The sequence below is a fragment of the Silene latifolia genome, chromosome X (assembly GCF_048544455.1).
Source record: "Silene latifolia isolate original U9 population chromosome X, ASM4854445v1, whole genome shotgun sequence".
NCBI classification, from domain to species: Eukaryota; Viridiplantae; Streptophyta; class Magnoliopsida; order Caryophyllales; family Caryophyllaceae; genus Silene; species Silene latifolia.
This window is the reverse complement of record NC_133537.1, coordinates 30,228,050-30,235,789: the sequence shown is the minus strand read 5'-3', so window position 1 is coordinate 30,235,789 and position 7,740 is coordinate 30,228,050. Positions and strand designations below refer to the sequence as shown.

At 42.1% G+C, this 7,740-nt stretch overlaps 1 non-coding gene across 1 annotated transcript; it reads left to right on the top strand.

The window, feature by feature from the left end:
* Positions 1-4,645: 4,645 nt before the first annotated feature.
* LOC141624899 (small nucleolar RNA R71) lies at positions 4,646-4,752 on the top strand. Its single transcript, XR_012534702.1, has one exon. It is a non-coding gene; the product is annotated as a small nucleolar RNA R71 (small nucleolar RNA).
* Positions 4,753-7,740: the final 2,988 nt, after the last annotated feature.

Below are 7,740 nucleotides of genomic sequence, written 5' to 3'. Positions count from 1 at the left end.
TTCCAATTCATTCAAATCAAGAAGTCTCTTCTCACCGGCCGTCTTCAAGTCATAGTTGAGATGCTTGATGGCCCAATATGCCTTGTGTTTAAGTTCCACCGGCAAATGACAAGCCTTGCCATACACCAATCGGAATGGTGAGGTACCGATTGGTGTTTTGAAGGCCGTCCGGTAAGCCCACAAAGCATCATCAATCTTCAAGGACCAATCCTTTCTCGACTTGTTCACGGTTCTCTCGAGTATGGTTTTCAACTCCCGGTTGGAAATCTCGGCTTGCCCATTAGCTTGTGGATGGTAAGCAAGACTCTTCCTTTGTTGCACACCATAATTTCTCAACAAGGCTTCTAATGCTCTTTCTCCGAAATGTGTACCACGATCGCTAATGAGGACTCTCGGGACCCCAAACCTTGGAAAAATGATCCTTTGAAGTAGCTTGATCACTTCCTTAGCATCACAAGTTTTGGTCGGGATGGCCTCAACCCACTTGCTTACATAATCGACCGCCACAAGTATGTACTCATTTCCGATCGAGGATGGGAAGGGACCTTGATAATCTATCCCCCACACATCAAAAAGCTCAACCTCAAGCATGAAATTCATTGGCATTTCATATTTCCTTGTGATATTTCCACTCCTTTGACATTTATCACATCCTTTAACATAAAAGGCAACGTCACGGAATAGAGAGGGCCAAAAGAAACCGCATTGAAGTAATTTAGCGGCCGTTTTCTTGGAACTTGCATGGCCACCACAAGGTAAGTCATGGCAATGGCTCATTATGGAGGTAGCTTCCTCTCTCGGAACACACCTTCTTATCATCCCATCGGCACAAGACTTATACAAACATGGGTCATCCCAATAATAGTGTTTTACATCATGAAAGAACTTCTTCTTCTTGTGATAGTCATAATCATGAGGGATTATCCCGGAGACCAAATAATTGACAATATCCGCATACCACGGTGATTCACCCAAACTTAGGGACAACAAGTGGTCATCGGGCAAATAATCATTGATAGGGAGCCCATTGTCAACATTGAGGTTGATTAGCCGGCATAAATGGTCGGCCACCACATTTTCAACTCCTTTCTTATCCCTAATCTCCATGTCAAACTCTTGGAGAAGTAATATCCACCTAATCAACTGAGGCTTGGACTCCTTCTTAATGAGCAAGTGTCTCAAAGCAACATGATCGGTGAACACTATAACCTTAGCTCCCACCAAGTAGGTCCGGAACTTCTCCATAGCAAAAACCACGGCCAAGAGCTCCTTTTCCGTTGTTGAGTAATTTGTTTGAGCGTCATCAAGAGTTTTGCTTGCATAATGAATTGCATGCACCTTTTCATCCTTCCTTTGGCCTAAAACCGCGCCCACGACATGATCGCTCGCATCACACATTAACTCAAACGGCAAGCTCCAATCCGGAGGTTGTATGATTGGAGCACTTGTCAAGGCTTCCTTCAACCTATTAAAAGCATCAAGACATCGGTTAGAGAACACAAAAGGAGTATCTTTGGCTAACAACTCGGTCAAAGGTCTCGCAATCTTGGAGAAGTCCTTGATGAAGCGGCGATAAAAGCCCGCATGTCCAAGGAAACTTCTCACCCCCTTGAAGTTGGTGGGAGGTGGGAGACTAGAAATGACCTCAACCTTAGCCTTATCATCAACTTCTATTCCACGATTGGACACTATGTGTCCCAACACAACACCTTCTTGTACCATAAAATGGCACTTCTCCCAATTAAGCACAAGGTGAGACTCTTGACACTTGCTCAAAACTTTCTCCAAATTCGTTAAACAATTTTCAAAACTTTTCCCAACAACCGAGAAATCATCCATGAAAACTTCCATTTCTTGCTCAATGAAATCGGAGAAAATTGACATCATAGCTCTTTGAAAAGTAGATGGAGCATTACATAGGCCAAATGGCATCCTCCTATATGCATAGGTGCCAAATGGACAAGTAAAGGTGGTCTTTTCTTGGTCACTTGGATGGATAGGGATTTGGAAGAATCCCGAATAGCCATCCAAGAAGCAAAAATAGTTGTGTTGAGCTAATATTTCGAGCATTTGATCCATGAACGGTAAGGGAAAGTGATCCTTCCGGGTGGATTTGTTTAACTTCCTATAGTCCTCACACATTCTCCACCCGGTTACCATCCTTGTAGGAATCAATTCATTCTTGTCATTTCGCACTACCGTCATGCCTCCTTTTTTAGGAACTACATGAACCGGGCTTACCCACCTACTATCCGAGATAGGATAGATAATGCCGGCGTCAAGTAGCTTAAGGACCTCTTTCCTTACAACCTCTTTCATTATGGGGTTAAGCCTTCTTTGTGGCTCAATGGAGGATGCATCCTCATTTTCAAGTAGAATTTTATGAGTACACAAAGAGGGACTAATCCCTTTGAGGTCACCAATCGTGTACCCAAGGACACCCTTAAACCTTTTAAGCAAAGAAATTAGTTTTGAGGTTTGGGTGTCATCAAGTGCACTATTGATGATGACGGGAAAAATGGAATTATCACCGAGAAATTCATATTTCAAAGAAGAGGGAAGAGGTTTAAGTTTAACCGTAGGAGGAGGCGTGGAACTCTCCTCCTTCTTACCGACTTCCAACACTTCAAACTTGGGAGCTTGTTCATGAATTAGAGCCGAATCCAACATCCATACATATGCAAGAGTCTCAACATCTTTGTCATCGACCACATACCCACTAACAAGACAAGTCTCCAAAGGATCCATAGAGGAAGCTTTTGGGTCATGCTCCTCCATGGGATTCTCAAGAATGTCTACAATGCAACAAGTGTCACCTAGAGATGGAGCTTCCATGGACTTGTGGAGTTCAAATTCCACTCTATCTTCACCCACTTGCAAAGATAGCTTGCCACTCTTTACATCGATCATAGCTCCACCGGTGGCAAGACAAGGCCGCCCCAAAATAATAGGCACATTGTAATCCTCGGGCATATCCATAACAAAGAAATCACATGGTATGACCAGCTTCCCAACAACCAAGGGTACATCTTTAATCACACCAATGGGAAATTTAACCGACCGATCGGCTAGTTGAAGTGAAACTCTAGTAGGTTTCAAATCTCCCAAATCAAGCCTCTTGAATATTGAAAGTGGCATGAGACTCACACTAGCCCCCAAGTCACACAATGCTCTTTTAATAGCCACCCCTTGGATAGAACAAGGAATAGAGAAGCTACCCGGATCTTCTAGCTTGTTTGGAAGCTTGTTGGTGCGAGTAATAATAGCACTACATTCCTTAGAGAGGTTGATGGTTTGTACCTCTCCATTCTTCTTTTTCAAAGTGACAAGTTCCTTAAGAAACTTACCATATGATGGGATTTCGGTAATCATATCAAGGAAATGAATCGTGACATTCATTCCCTTCAAGATCTCAACAAACTTCTCATATTTCTTTTCAATTCTAGGCCTTGCAAGCCTTTGTGGAAAGGGTACCGGTGCTACATACTCCCTTGGTGCTGGATTACATTCTTTGGCCTTAGTTGCAATAGGCTCATCTTGCTTTGGAGGATCAACCATCTCCACCTCCTTAGACTTCTCCACCCTAATCTCATCTTCTTCCACAACTTCAACCGGGTGCTCTTTCACTACTTCATTAGTCACCCTCTTCCTCTTCCACTTAGGATATTTCTCAATCTCCTCCAATTGCTTTCCACTCCTCAAAAATACCGCATTCATCTCCCTTGGGTTAACCGTATTACCCGGAAACTTCCCCGGATTTTGAGCCAATTGCCCCAATTGTTGAGAAATTTGTGCTACATGAGTTTCCGTAGCCTTTTGGGATGCCCGAATTTCATCATTAACCCGGTTTTGTGAGGCAATATGGTTATCAAGCTTTGAGTTGGATTTTTGATTTGCAATAACCAATTGTTCAAAGGCTTGTTCCCAAGATGGTTTTTGAGGGGGTTGGAAGTTTTGGTTTTGTGGTTGGAAGTTTTGGTTTTGTTGTTGATTGAAATTTTGTCCCTTGAAACCCCCAAATGGTTGTTGGTGTTGGGTGACAAATTGTTTCCCTTGGAAACCAGGTGGAATTTATCTTTGGAATTGAGAGTTTTGATTGAACCTTTGTTGTTGTTGAGGCTGGGAAGTGGTTGGATTTTGAATGTTTTGTGAAGCATAAGATAAGAAAGGGCGAGTTCTTTTTCCATTGACAAATTGGTTGTTGTTACTGTTGTTGAACCCTTGCCTTGCACTTGTGGATTCCCAAATTCCATTTGCTTGCTCATAGCATTCCTCTTGGAGGGGTGAAATCAAAGGACACCCAATTGGAGTATGCCCTTGTTCTCCACACAACTCACAAGACAAGACTTGTCTCATATCGGAGCTTGGTGGTTTTGAATTTAGCAAAGCAACTTGTTGGGTGAGTTCATCTAGCATACCCTTAACCTCCACATTCAAAACCGAATTAGAATCCTTGCTCTTGCCCTTTCTCATTTGCCTATCACTTCCCCATTCCATAGTTCTTGAGGCCATCTCCTCAATTAGTTCCTTTGCCGCTTTATGCCCCAAAATGTCTAAGGCACCTTTCCCCGATCCCGCATCCAATGAAAGCCTAAGGTCTTGAGTCAACCCTTTGTAAAAATTGTTCACTAGCTCGGCCTCGGAGATGCCATGGTGAGGGCATAAGCGTTGGAGCTTCTTATACCGTTCCCATGCCTCATATAAGGTCTCATCCTCTTCTTGAGTAAAGCTTTGTAGTTCACTCTTAACTTTAGCCGTTCTTGAGGGTGGGAAATATTTGTTCAAAAATGCCGAAGCCAACTCATCCCATGTTTTGAAGGAATCCGGGTCACAATTCTTCAACCAATCCTTGGCCGAACCCCTAAGAGAACGGGGGAACAACCTAAGGCGAACCGCGTCATCGGAGACTCCATTTGACTTGTACATATCACAATTTTCAAGGAAATCATTTAGATGATCATTTGGGTTCTCTAAGGGACTTCCTCCAAATTGGTTGTCTTGAACAAGGTTGAGCAAGGCATTTTTAATCTCAAAGTTATTAGCTTGAATTCGTGGCCTTTGGATGCTTGGATTGACTTTGTGCTTAGGAGCCATAGTCTCTCTTATCGGAACCGGATCACCCATGGTGTTAGGTTCTTCTTCTAAAACCCCAAAAGGATTTTCAAACACTTCGGTAGCTTCTTGGTGATTAACTTCTTCAATAGGTGGTGTATCAAGTAAACCCCTTCTTCTTAATGAATTAAGTCTTCTTGCCGTGGCTTCAATTTCGCGGTCAAGTTGATATGTTGGTTGACCTCTTCTTCGTCGCCTACTCATGCAAAAGACCTAAGCACTTGAAAGAAAGGATTAGTAACAAAGGACTTAGTCTAAACTAGAACAAAAACGATTAATATCAAGCCGTACTCCCCGGCAACGGCGCCAAAAACTTGATGGTATCAAGCTATACCTCGCAAGTGCACGATTTTATCGTTGTACACTCTAGAGGGTCGATTCCACAAGGAGTAAGGGTGATTACTAATTATCTATATTCTTGAGCTTAGCTAAGTCGATATAAAACAAAGAGGGTGGTAACGAACTAGCACTAAACTAACAAGTTTAAAGGCTATAAACTAGACAAGATAGGAACAAGCTAAATGATAAAGGATAGATCAAATAAAGAGAAGGACTAGAACTCGGTTCTCCCACGAATATAAGTAATTCCACATACTAATCGTCTCGGCTAATCAAAAGGGGTAGAAAGGTAAGGGGGAGATGGCTCTAATTCGCCTAGAACCCCCCTTCCGGGTTCGCAAAAGGACACTAGCTACTCCAACTAACCCCCCTCCCGGGTTCGAAAGTTGGTATTCCTAACTCAAAACCCAACAACCATGAAAACATGCATTTTTCCAAGGAGGTCAAGAATTTGGTCAAGATCATTAAGTACTCATCGTATTCCGGGTCATCCCACTCCTCCTTCCGGAGGTCGATTTCAAACGCTAGCCTAGAGGCACCCTCCCTCGGTTCTCCCTTCCGGTCTCAACCTTAGTTGGTGACAAGGTCAAATTTCGGGTATCCAATTTACAACCTAACCAACTCCCGTTGGTGGACAAGGGTCACAAGTCGACACTACCCAAAAGCCAAACCTTAAACATGTAAATTCCTCTAAACCACCCTCACCAATTTTCCCCACAAATCAGCCTTAATGATAATTAGTTAGTGAAATTACCCATATCGGGTCAAACCGAGTCCTAGAAGGAGACTACTCACTAATCATGTTTCTAGAGGCAAAATAAACAATAAAGATGGAGTCTTTTAGCATAAACATGGTGGGAGGATGAACTTTACTTCTAAACATGCAACAATCCAACAATAATTATGAAGAAAGATGGTTTAATTTAATAACAAGGATGAACAAACTAAAAGACCCTAATGAGAGAAAAAACCCTAATGAGAGAAAAAACCATAATGAGAGAAAAAACCCTAATGAGATGTTAATGCGCATTAATTTCGATCTTTGATCTGATTTTCAAGCTAATGGCTAGGAAATCAGTGCATCAGAAGCAGCGTGAGATGACTTTAAGAGGACGTAGTATTCATGTGGCTGCAGAATCATCATCGCCTGTTGAAGAGATAGAGGAAACAAATGTTATAACAAACCATAATGAACATTAAGCAGGCCCGGATGGTGAGAATGCAGTGAAGACCAAGAATATTAATGAAATAACAGGAATTCCTGAATTGGAAGTAGAAACTGAGGATGAAGAAGAGGATGTGGAAGAAATAGAGGACGAGGAGGAAATAGTACAAGAAACGGTAGAACAGAGTAATGATATTACAAATGAGGATCCTAAAACAGAGCATGAGGATTTGATGCAGATTGAACAAGAGGATGTCGAGGAGGAGATTGAATATTGGAATCAGGCTGTTGTGTGCTATATTCTAGGTGTAAATCCTCTATGGGAGGTGATTGAAGGATTTATTAGGAGAATTTGGACTAAATTCAATATTGATAAAATCTCTTTTATGCCAAATGGTGTGTTTCTGGTTCGTTTCAAATCAGTCGAAATGAAGGACAAGGTTTTAAACTCGGGATATTATATGTTTGACAATAAACCTATGATTGTGAAGTCTTGGACGAGGGATTTAGAGATGAAAAAGGAGGAGGTAAGTTCGGTTCCTGCATGGATTCAAATGCATAATCTACCTCTGAAATTTTGGGGCAAAGGACTGCCTAAAATTACCTCGTTGGTAGGCAAGTACATCAAGAGTGATGTTGCTACTGAGGAAAAAACAAGGTTAGGCTATGCTAGAGTGATGGCAGTTCTTATGGTGGATCAGGAATTGCCTGAAAAGGTAAAATTCAAAGATGAGAATGGCAATGTGATTCAAATTGAGGTAGAATATGAATGGAGACAAGTTAAGTGCAAAAAATGTATGGGAATGGGACATATGGAGGCAGATTGCAGGAAGAATGATCAAAAGAAGGGGCAGAAAACTCAGCTGGTTTGGAGACCTGTGGTGAAGAAGGCTACTGTGCCTACTCCTGCCATTCCATCTGGGAGTATACAAGGCCCTATTCAGAACACAGAAGCTAGGAATGTAACTCCAATTAAAAAACTAGTTTAGTTGCAGAGACATGATTACAGTGGAGGTGGATATAGCTCTGACTCATTTGGAGCAAATTCATACAAAGAGGTGGTCTCATCCCCCCTAGAAGAAGTGGTGGTGCAAATGGTAATAGCCCTCAACCAAAAATCTCAA